This window comes from Prionailurus bengalensis, chromosome A2 (genome assembly GCF_016509475.1).
Source record: "Prionailurus bengalensis isolate Pbe53 chromosome A2, Fcat_Pben_1.1_paternal_pri, whole genome shotgun sequence".
In the NCBI taxonomy this organism is placed as follows: domain Eukaryota; kingdom Metazoa; phylum Chordata; class Mammalia; order Carnivora; family Felidae; genus Prionailurus; species Prionailurus bengalensis.
Window position 1 is genome coordinate 88,503,358 of NC_057348.1, and position 12,802 is coordinate 88,516,159.

Here is a 12,802-nt window from a genome sequence, read left to right on the forward strand (position 1 = left end):
TAACTTCAACTACTAAAATTTGACTCTTAAAATATATGTCAGCTTCTCTGGTTATTATTTTATAAAGGATACAGAGAACATGAACAAGGATGAATCATGTTACAGCAGAAAGAGCACTGAGTTAAGGGCCGAAAGACTTGACAAAAGTCCTGGCTTTATCTCATTCGGGACATCTTGTCTTTAGGAATTTAATTAATCACTCAAGAATTCTCTTATGTAAAGTTACTATGTTGACATGTCACTGACCTAACATGGATATCATGTAGTTCTTATAAAGTGCGTATAAATATTTGGAAAGTAGTTAGCAGACCACATACATAGACCTAACCATTTCTTTAAAGGGATTAAATTTTTCAACTTAATTTCAGAAAGCCTGCTTAAGATCTATTCTAACTTTTTTCTTTACCAAATAGACAACACACACACACACACACACACACACACACACACACACACCCCAGAGGGAAAGGTGAGGAAATATCTATCTGTCCTTTAATTACCAAACAAGGTTGTCATCTGCGTCAGTGATGCCATTTAATCATATACATGTTATCTTATCTCTAGGATTAATTTTTCCACTCCATTTTTAAGGCCACTAATGGAGCCTGAGTTGCTACGACTGTATTCCTGAGTTACTACAATTGGTATTCTGGACTCTGACTGTAGACTTCAACCCAGGCAGTGCCTGATGTTTCCAGATTTGTTTTCTTAAAGTGTTTGCTTTCAAAATGCCATTTCCAATTTAAAATATAAACTCCCTAGTTTGGCATGCCAGTTTCTTCTTTACATAAATCTCTGTTCCTCAATGTGCACACCCTGTTCCGGGCAAGATGGTCCACGAACACATGCCATCCAAGTCATGTTCATTTCCTTCTCCTGTGCATGATGTCCTGCCCTCCCAAATCCAATCTCATCCAAAAAGCATTTCTGGATAAATTCCAGGTCAAAACATTCACTCCCTATCAGGATCACTACAGTATAGTTTTCTCTACCACATTAATTTACAGGCAAGTTATCTTGTATATGGTTTGAATTGTGCACACCTCTTATCTCTCCAAAAATGCTGAAAGATGCTTAAACATAGAAAATGTATGTATTTTTTAATCTACCTCAAACAGCTCCTAGGACCTGATGAGGCTCAAAGTAGAAGCCCCATAAATGTTATTAGAGAGATAAGACATCAATCAATTATAAAGGGAAAACATAATAAAAATATCTTCTCTTCTGGCCTATTAAACACTAAATGAATTTTGGGGATAGAAGCCTCTGTAAATTTTCTAACAGAAAAGATATCCTTTAAGAACCTGAAGTCACATGGAAACTTGTGACTGGGACAAAATAGAGGAATTACTATCAGGAATGGGAGAGATAGGTAACGCTTTATTATTTTTCTTAATGTTTATTATTTTTGAGACACACACACACAAACACACACACACACACACACACACACACACACACACACACACACACGGAGAGAGCACGAATGGGGGAGGGGCAGAGAAAGAGGAGAACACAGAATCCAAAGCAGGCTCCAGGCTCTGAGCTGTCAGCACAGAGCCCGATGCGGAACTCGAACTCAACGAACTGTGAGCTGAGGTTGGAAGCTTAACTAACTGAGCCACCCAGGCGCCCTAAGGCTATGTTATATTAAGAAAATAAAACACTGAGGTGTGAGTGAAGAAACACCACACTGTTTCTCAGGTGTCTGGGTATGGTTACACCATTATTCACTCTATGTGTGACAGTATCCATTTTTTTTTGAGCTGTTTACCCACCCACTGGATGATTTTATTTTAAAACAAATTCTCATGTAAAGTGGTTTATCCAAAAATCTTCCAATGGGTTTATAATTCAGGCTAAAATAATCACATTTTAGGTAATATATCCAAAGTCATGGTAATGATGTACAAGTATATCCACATAACTTCTGTGATGTTTAGTAAGGTGTGGTTCGATTGAAAATCTATAATGAAATCATACCAAAAGATGCAAATTAGCTTGTCAATTTGCAAATGGTGTTTTCCTGGACAAACAGTATCTGTTTGCTTTTTTTTTTTTTTTAAACACAATCTCTCTCTTATGACAGGAATGGGCATATGGGTATGGCAGGAACTACTAACTGTTCTCAGTATACACACCCCTATTTCAAATTAGGAATGCAAATGTACCAGCCCTGAATTTGAGCAGGGCACATGGTAGAAGTTGCATTTCACATCCTTTCTCACAGCTGGTGAGAGACGGTCAATAAACTTTCACTAATTCAAAGTGATGTATATAATGCCGTTGACATTGCTTTTAAATAAATTGCTTGCTTCCATTCCCTTTCATGCTCTATTGTAACAGGCGAGAGTGTGGACAAGGTGCTTGTAAGCCAACTGTGGTCACACTGCAGCTGAGGGCAACACTCTGAGGAACTCAGGGCAAGAAGACAGAATCTGAGAGCAGAACAGAGCCACTTACCCTACATCTGTCCTTCTGCACAACAGAGAAACACACTACCATCTCGTTTGAACACTGTATTGGGTTTTGTTTTCGTTTTTGTTTTCTGTAGCAGGAAAACAATGCATGTTCATTTTATTAATAGTTTTTAAAAGCCAGTTTTAAGGATAGTTTTAAAACCCATAGATACAAAATCTTTGCTGGGTTTTGTACCCTCCATTACTTAAAATACATTTCATAATAAAATTATTTTAAAACAACATAAATGTAGAATGACACCTGCCCTAAAATGATCAGCAAATAACGCTTTAATATTTCTGTCATGTGATCAGAAAGTAAGAATTAGCCAATTAGATTCTCTTCCATCTTTGTAAAATATCATCTCTCTCAGACAAACAGTTGATCAGTACTTATTCCATAGTCTTCTATGTTTGTGTCTTTCTTTCAGCATGGAAATGCAATTGCTACTTTATTCGTTTTTTCGTTTTTGCTATGGAATGTCACAGGTATGTTCTCTAACAGCAACTACAAAAAGAACACTACTGCTGAAATACTAGTTAATAAATGTGGATCAAAAGTCTGAAATGATAATCAACTTGGAATTGATTACAAGTTAAGAAAGAAAGAAAGAAAGAAAGAAAGAAAGAAAGAAAGAAAGGGAAAATATAAAACATGACCTCATTTTATGACTGACAGACAGTGTATGTGTCACTGTAAGCATGATGAGTGCAACCTAACCCTGCTCAGTAAAAAGAACATTGTGGAAATATTTTATAAGCTAGCCTTGGAAAACACTACTCATGTTCATAAAAATATAGGAGGCACAATAACTAAGCAAGTCCTGTACCTAAATATCACAATAGCTATAATACCTTTCATTTATTTAAACACATAAAATTATGTTTAGAATTCCTATATAATATATAATGAATATATAGTAAATATATAGATTCATAAGCATTTAACACTGAATTATATGGGAAACTAATATCAGACCAGATAATAACACTAACACTCTGTTTTCTTGGCTTGTTTGGTTTTTAAAATGTTTATTTATTTACTTAGAGAGAGAGAGAGAGAGAATGAGCAGAAGACAGGTAGAGAGAGGGAGAAAGAGAATCCCAAGCAGGTTCCACACTTTTGATGCAGAGCCCAATGTGCAGCTCGATCCCGTGAAGTGTGAGATCATGACCTGAGCCAAAATCAAGAGTCGCACGCTTACCCGACTGAGCCACCCAGATGCCCCAACACTCACTCTTTGAATATCCCATTACTTCAAAACATATTTAGTGTAACCAGCATAGTCCTCACACAAAGGGAAAACCTAAGAAATTTCATTTTCAGCCTCTTAGAATTTTTCATTCTTTTCAATATCAACTATAACTGAAAAACATCTTTTTGTAACAATAGAATGGTCTTTAATTGAAAACATCATATTATCAACAAACATTTGACTACCAATCTGAAGAAAGCAGTATCATCATGGACTCCTGACATTAATTCGAGGCCAGATGCTGCCACCAGCAAGCTTTTTCTCCTTAGATAATTAATGTGATCTTGCTATGGTCTGAATATTTGTCCCCCCCTCTCAAAATTCATATGTTGAAATCTGAAATCCCCAAAGGCCATGGATGGGATCAGTGGGTGGGGTTTGGGAAGGTACTTAAGTCATAAGGATGCAACCCTCATAAATAGAATGAGTGTAAAAAAGGGGCTCCGGAGAGATCCCGAGCCCCTTCCATCACATGAGGACACAAAGAGAAGGTGCCAACTATAAATCAGAAAAACAGCCATCACTAACAGGTGACCATGCTGGAGCCTTGCTATTGGACTTCCAGCCTCCAGAATTGTGAGCAATTAGTTTTTCTTTATAAATGACCCAGTTAGTGGTATTTTGTTACAGCAGTCTAAACAAAGACTGACCTCTCTAGGTTTTACTGTCCTTTTCTTTAAACTAAGGAAGCTAGAACCATAGGAACACTAGGGTCTCTTCTAAGTCTAAAATCCTAGTGTGGCAGATCTTGTCCTGTTGCAGGGTCTCCCATTTCCCCAAATTAAAAAGCTGTACAGACTGCCTGAAAGAAAAGTTTACTGGTAACAAGAGTGCTAACCTTTACATATAGATTCTGCCCCATATCATGACACTTACTAAGTGTCGTGTTGAGTATCATTTTGTCAAAATGTCTGAGTGATTTAAAAATTCCAGGTTTACTCAAGAAAAACAAAGTATATCGCAGACACAGCAAATGAAGACCTCCAAAACAGGTAGGAACAAAAGCCAGGGATAAGTTTCAATAAGCATGCATAAAATAAAAAAACTGCTTTTCAAATAAACCAAATTTCGTTAAGCTTTAAAAAATGGAAACATTTTACATTGCCAATGTTTTAAACTTAGAGCTACAACAATATGATATTGAAGAAACAAAATACCTATCCTGTTTGTGTTTTGACATTATTTTTGTTTTTCTTGCAAAAAAAGCCTACAGGATGAAGAGTTAAAATACAGTAATACATTTTTATAATAATCATTATTTTTTTTGAGAGAGACACAGAGTGTGAGAAGGGGAGGGGCAGAGAGAGAGGAAGACACAGAATCTGAAGCAGGCTCTAGGCTCTGAGCTGTCAGCACAGAGCCCAACATGGGACTTGAACCCACGAACTGCAGGATCATGATCTGAGCCGAAGTCGGACACTTAACCAAATGAGCCATCCAGGTGCCCCAATTTTTAAAATTATTATTGTCAGAATAATCTCTAATTATATTTGAAATGGTTTGACATTTGTAGCGAAGAAAATGAAGGGACATCTCTAAATAGCGAGATAGGCTTTGGTTGAAAGGAACATATTATTATAAAAAAGTGTTAAAAATACTGTAATAAATGTATTTGTGGCAATGACAATACACCTACATGTTTTAACCCAAATTTGTAAGTGAAACGTACAACAGAACTTAGTAATATACCCTGGTCAATTATTAGAAACACTGGAAAATCATATGCTTAAATATGGTGTATCTCTATTAGAAGATATGAAGGAATTCTAGAAAGAGAAGCATAAATAAAATGATTAACCTAAGTAATTAAAGTTTTATTCTTTAAATAGTTAGCCATGATATTTAACATCAGATTTATCTGAGAAACTATTAGTGATCGGAACTAGATTTTAAAAGGGATTTTATTTGGGGCGCCTGGGTGGCTCAGTCAGTTAAGCATCTGACTCTTGATTTTGGCTCAGGTCATGACCTCATGGTTTGCGGGACTGAGATCTGCATGGGGCTCAGCTCTGTCAGCATGGGGCCTGCTTGGATTCCCTCTCTCCCTCTGTCTCTCTCTGTCTCTTTCTCTCCTCCTCCCTCACTGCCCCCCCCCTCAAAATAAGCAAGTAAACTTTAAAAAATAAAAATAGGGACACCTGGGTAGCTTAGTTGGTTAGCTGTCCGACTTCCGCTCAGGTCATGATCTTGCAGTTTGTGAGTTTGAGCCCCCTGTTGGACTCTGTGCTGACAGCTCAGAGCCTGGAGCCTGCTTCAGATTCTGTGTCTCCCTCTCTCTCTGCCTCTCCCCCGCTTGCACTCTGTCTCTCTCAAAAAAAATTAATAAACATTAAAAAAAAGTTGAAAAAATAAATAAATAAAAATAAAATGGATTGTATTTATCACTTATATTATTGGGATAAGTACCTTATTCTCATATTATCATAAATAGCAATGGAGTAGTAACATTATCACACTGAACACATTAATGCCTTCATGATAACTTATTTGGCTACACGTAAGGAAAGAGAAATCAAGAAGGGCTTAGACAATGCAAAATACATCTAAGAATTTCGACATTAATTTACGTTCAGATAAATGATTCTTTGGGATTTCATATTAATAAAGAAATTACTTTGTAGCCATTATTATTTAACTGACTTTCAGAAATAATATATTACATTCTTTAATAAAGTATTCAACAGAACATACAATAGTTTGCTATATTATAATTCATCCTTGGGGAAAACCTATTGAACAATAATATGAGTAAAGCTAATCCCAAAACCTGAATTTAATGAAGAGCTGTCATAAGCTTTGTATGCACAGCTAACTAAGGTATGTGTTCTATGGTCCATAAGTTTGAAACGTAGGTTAAGTAATATGTTTTGTTGGAAAGAAGGAAAAAGGAGAATTAAGGAATGTTTTTGATGATGGTAATGATGATAGTTTTAAATTCACTCAATTATGATTTATAAAGCATTTACAATGTGATAGAGATTCTTCTAGGTGTTGGGGATAAAACACAGAAACAAACAGGTAAGTTCCCACTCCCAGTGGAGCTTACTCTGTATTAAGCAGGGGTACAGGGAAGCACATAGTAGTCAAAAGACATATCGCAGAGATCATGACAAGTGCTATAGACAAAAGAATTGTGAAAAAGAAAAGCATAGGGAATGCCACTGGGGTTGGGGTTTGCAATTATAAAGAAAGGTCTCAGTGAAAAGTTAAATTGGAGCAAAGATCTGGGGAAGGTCAAAATTCAGTGAATGAAACATCCAGAGTTTTAGCTGTGAAGGTGGTAAAAAGTGATGGTCAGACGCTGCACGTGTTGTGAAGATGGAGTCAATACCATCATCAAGTCATTCATCAAGAGACTAGCTGTGGGATGCGGGAGAGAAATGCTCAAGGGGAGGTTTGCAGGAAGATCACAATTGGGGTGTTGGAGATATTAAATTTGAGTACTGGACATGCACGTGGCAACGCCTAGAAGGCAGCTGAATTCAAGTCCACAGGGTAAGGGTAGCAGTCAGGGATAGACGCTCCGTGCACAGCCCAGGGCAGAGTTCGATCTCACGACTGTGGGATTGTGACCTGAGCTGAAGTCGGACGCTTAACTGACTGAGCCACACAGGTGTCCCAAAACAAGTTTTTACAGAACACAACAAAGAGCTGTGTTTCCTTTTGAAATCCAAATTAGAGTGAAAATATAATCAGTGTACTCATATTCAATCAGTCTGGAGATGAGTGACCACTACTTGTCATTCTTCAAGAGTTACATGTTGTCTGAACGTGAGAACTAATTAAGGTAAGTGGCATTACAGGATGCCATATATCATACAAAGGGCTAAAGTAAACTCATAGCATCAATGGAAATGAAGGGATGTGTCTTACTGTTCCAATGTGTGCGAGATCACTTACGGTGAGAAAAAGAACTTGAGACATTCTTCATCACGACATCACTTTCAATTATCAGCACAGAGTTTGGTTCAACTCTCCTATTACAACTAAGTTGTCACTTTATTTCCTCACTCTGTCATATATCACTTATTTTTGTAGAACCAACGGTCTAAAACTTACAAGACACGAACATATTACTAACAGTTTCTGATTACCACAGAGTCCTTATTAGCAGCCAGATCTACAGAATCCAAGTTTCAAGAAGTTTTCCTGGATTAATAGCCTGGTGCCGAATGAATGAGCGCAAAATATGAGCAGGGATGGGACGGAGGCGAGTTTGAAAAACACTCTCATTTAGAGCCATGTTTTGGTTTTGTTACATAAAAATAGCAAAATTCAAAATACATTTAGAATTCTCAAAAGAAGAAAGCAATCTGCTTTAATCTATTTCTTGTTGTACAGAAAGAAACTCGATATTTCTTCACAAAGTCTGAGCGCTGTTCTTGCACCAACTAGCTTTGCTGCCAAGAAAAACCAATTTTATATCATTAAAACAACCTAGGGGATTCTACACCACAAAACAAAGACATAACCCCCAGCACCGATTAAAGTTGTAGGGTTCTTTATACATTCTCTCACAATGTACAATATCTTAGTGTAAAATTCAAGGTCAATTTTACTGCTGCTCATTTTATTAATAATAGGTTGTGGTGATTACAAAAGTAGTGTTTTTGCTTTCTACACCATGAAACCACAGATAAGCAAAAAGAAGAAAATAAAAACATCATACCCTTAGTCACACTCCACTTAGCGAATGTCACCATTAAAATCTTGCTTATCTTCCCATATTTTTTTCTGTTCATATACTTAACTATACTTTATCACAATGAGATTGCATCAAATGTTTTATTTTATAACTTACTTACATGTGAATTATCTTCATTTTGTCTGCCAGTAACTTTTTATTCTACCCACTCCATATTAAAATGTTCAGGATTGTCTTCGAACTATTCTTTAGATCCAGTTTGTCCAACTTAAGATCCAATTCAGTGGGACACTGTAACTAGTCGTTGTATGTGTGTCATTTTTCAGTCTAGCACAGAAGTCACCTCCCTTTTCTCTTTTCATGCCATTAACTTATTGATGAGAGTTAGGTTCAAGTTATCTTTCAAAAAATGCTTTAACCTGTTCATGAATTTTCATGTTATCGAGAGTCAGTAAGTTATTTGAAAGCCATGTGTGAACCAACGGCACAGGATGCCTATTTATCAAAGCTTTTGATGGAATCCTGAGAAAATTAATCACCGTGCCATCAGGGATACTGTGCTAATTTTTAAAAGATTGAATGTCCTCTTGATCTTTCTCCACCGGGAGAAGGACCTGGCGCATGCCTCCCTGACAGAGCTGTACCGCTCTTAATGAATGAGTATGAAAGTTTCTGAGGACAGAGTTTTAACTGTTACTTAAATGCACCTTCCTTGTGGTCTGTACAAAGCCATTTCCCCCATGTACTCTTTCACCCATCGGAGGGAAATCTAAATAAGAGCGTATTCCTGTTGGGCTGAGTAGTACCAGTTTACCTAAATTAATGTTTATTTAGTATTAATAATGTTTTCTATAGAGAGAAGCTGGGCTCTGTTTTCTCAAGGTTTTTGCCAAGTCTCATAAATCTGGGAAAAAGCAGTCAGTGTAACCTCTCCTAATAACCAAAGTGGCCACACACAGAATAAACAAGGGCCTAGTTTATAAAGTCGTCACTGAGAGACCCTATTGGAGTAAATTTGGATTTCTCAGTATTAATTTATGATGTGTGCAATGCACTTTGCACTCAAAAAAAAAAGAGAGAATAGGAAAAGAGTTTAAAAAAGGCATTTAAACGGAGCTTTAATACATTAATGCACTATTTAAATTTAACAACCACCCTACCCTCCAAAAAAAGAAAAGAGAAAGAATGTGTTTCTGTCAATTACAGGAGGTTGGCCATGCACCTGAGTTGATCTGATTGTGTAAGAATTTCTGAACTTGATATACAACATCAGTTTAAAAAGACAATTTGCTAAGTATTTCTCCCCCAAGTTTTTTTTAAATTTTTTTTAACATTTATTCATTTTTGAGAGAGACAGAGTGTGAGCGGGGGAGGGGCAAAGAGAGAGAGAGAGAGAGAGATGCAGAATCCGAAGCAGGCTTCATGAAGGCTCTGCGCTGTCAGCACAGAGCCTAATGCAGGGCTCTAACTCACCAACTGTGAGATCATGACCTGAGCCAAAGTGGGGCGCTTAACAGACTGAGCCACCCAGGCGCCCCTCCCCCAAGTTTTAAATAATTCAATTGCATACTTAAAATTTGAGATGTCATTTCTTTACCAATATAGATTTTTGAACCAAAAATGCCTAGTGAGGGGCGCCTGGTGGCTCAGTCGGTTAAGAGTCTGACTCTTGATAGCAGCTCAGGTCATATTCTCAGGGTTCCTGAGACTGAGCCTCACATCCAGCTCTGGGCTGGGCTCTGTGCTGACAGCGCATTCTCTCTCTCCCCTTCTCTCTGCCCCTCCCCCATTGCTCGTGTTCACTCATGCTTGCTGTATCTCAAAATAAATAATATAAACATTAAGAAAAAATTTTAAATGCCTAGTGAAATGTTGAGAAAGTGCTTAGTTGTATCTACAATTTCAGTATCAGCTACAGTTAATTCCATATGAATTTTATTGCCTTAAAAGTCCCAATTTATTTCTCTAGGCACGAAATGACAACCTTATTTAAAACTCCATAATAAAAACTTTCTGAAGATGTTATAATTTATCTATAAAAGACATAGACCACATCAGGGAAATAAGGAATCTAACTATCTCATGGTGGTCCTATTTTTTTGTAATAGTTCTCCATGGTAATACAGCATTTTCCTCAGTTTGCATTCATCATGGATGTCAGAGAGCAGGATGTAGACAAGGTTTAGAAAGAAGAATAAAGGCTTTTGGTATTTGTTTGGTTTCAGAGATCCCAGGAAGAAGTTCTTCATAAGAAAGGAAAGAGGGATGGCATTCTTAGTGTCTGAAAATCCTGTCAATGTTTTCTTTAATTTTATGGCTCCTTTTGTTCTCACTAGAAAGATTCCCAGACAAGCAATATGATGTGAATGTAATAACCTTTTCTCTTTTTTGGCTGAGTGATGGCTTCTCAAAATAAATATAACCCATCTTATACATATTTTTTTTCCTGAATATTTCTCTCTTGAACCATACCCAGGAATTGAAAGGACTTTCTCTATGAAATGCCAAATGCCAAATGCCAAGACATCACCCACTTAATTCGGAAAAGTAAAGTCAAGAGCAAGTCTACTTCAAGACAATTTGCTAAATTTTTCAAAAAGACACCTTGCTGGCAACGTGGAGTACTGAAAATACAATTCATGGAAAAGAACTTCCATAAAAGGGACAGGAAATTACCAGGAGTCAATCTTCTCACTGAACAAGATAATAGAGTGTGTTTAATAACTATCACCACAAAAAATCTGTTAGGGAGAAGGCCCTAATTTGTAATATATTTGCAAATATACATTATTTTTTAATGTTTATTTATTTTTGAAAGAGACACAGAGAGCTTGTATGAGCAGAAAGGAGAGAGAGAGAGGGAATCCCAAGCAGACTCTGAGCTGTCAGCATGGAGCCTGATGGGGGGCTTGAATTCATGAAGGTGAGATCATGACCTGAGCCAAAATCAAGAGTCATCCTTAACCAACTGAGCCATCCAGGTGCCCCAAGAAGTTACTTTTAATGACTAGAATATAAAACTTTGAGAGACTGAAAACACATCAAGAAGCAGCACTTGGTAAACTTAGGGGTGCCTGGGTGGCTTAGTCGGTTAAGTATCTGACTTAATTTTGGCTCAGATCATGATCTCAGGGTCATGAGATTGAGCCCTGTGCCAGGCTCCATGCTGAGAGTGGAGCCTGCTTGAGATTCTCTCTCTCCCTTTCCCTCTTCCCATCCCCTGCTCACTTTCATGCCCCCCCCCCTCAAAACAAAACAACAACAAAAAAAGAATGGTGCACCTGAGTGGCTCTGTTGGTTAAGCCTCTAACTCTTGATTTCGGCTCAGGTCATGATCTCATGGTGCATGAGATCGAGTCCCGTGTCGGGCTCTGCACTGCTGGTATGTAGCCTGCTTGGGATTTTCTCTCCCCCTAGCTCTCTGCCCCTCCCCCACTTCTCTCTCTCTCTCTCTCTCTCTCTCTCTCTCTCTCTTTCTCTCTCTCTCAGTAAATAAATAAACTTAAAAAAGAGGATAATTTAATCTACCTATTTTTATATAGTATTTTATAGTTTTGTTATATACACATACAACATCATATTTCACATGTCATACTATTTTTAAATCCTTTACTTAATTCTGCATTTAAGATAGTATGTCATGATACTGACACACACAAAAAAAGTAGTTATATTTTCAAAATAAAAGCCCAGCATAGTTGCAGATACTATAGATAAAAGAAATAGAGGAGCAGTGGGCTGCAAGAACCAGTCTTCTCATATATTGACAAATTTATATACGTGGAGAAATATACAGCAAAATCTCCAGATGCTTTTCGTAACACAGTGGCACACTTTTAAAGCAGGCTACCAAAAGATGTTGTGAATCTGTGTGGGTGCTCAGAGGAGTAGCAAATTTAACACGGACAATTCAAGGGAAGGGCCTGAGGAATAGAAAGGCCAAAAGAAGACATTTCGATACAGCAATTAAGACGAAGTCAGTGAGCCAGGAAAATATTCAGTCCTCCGGGGAAGGGCTCATTGTCAATGTTAAGAGGACTTGCTCACAGGCATAGGGTTCTGTCCGTCTTTTTAATCATCCTTATTTCTAACTATCTGTAAGCATGTTTCTAACTATAGATCTACTACTAGTTACCCAGCTAAAAAGCAATTCAATACCAATCACAAAAAATATATATATATATGTAACGCCATAATCAATAACAGAGTTTAAAGAAAAAAAAAGGAAAACACTCACATATAGAAACACATACATATACACAGAGAAACATGCATTTATATTTCTGACATTGAGGTGACAGGATCTCGTGAAATAGAAAAATCAAATTATTTTTTTCTTCTTGTACCTTATTTTTACATATTATTTCTTTCTCCTAATGTTTTACTTATCTAGATATTGCACATGACCGTATCAGCTAATTTACTACTTTCTGCTCATGTAC

The 12,802-nt window shown here is 37.2% G+C and overlaps 1 protein-coding gene across 3 annotated transcripts in view; it reads right to left on the reverse strand.

Annotated features, from left to right (window-relative positions):
• The window catches only part of SEMA3D (semaphorin 3D), a 200,853-nt gene that overhangs the window by 144,460 nt on the left and 43,591 nt on the right, over positions 1–12,802 (reverse strand). The window contains exon 1 of one of the 3 annotated variants that reach the window (XM_043588734.1): positions 5,740–5,762. The exons of the other annotated variants lie outside the window; for them this stretch is intronic. The gene's annotated coding sequence lies outside the window, so the exon portion shown is untranslated. Of the gene's footprint in view, positions 1–5,739; positions 5,763–12,802 lie in introns of those variants that run through there. 3 annotated transcript variants of the gene reach the window in all.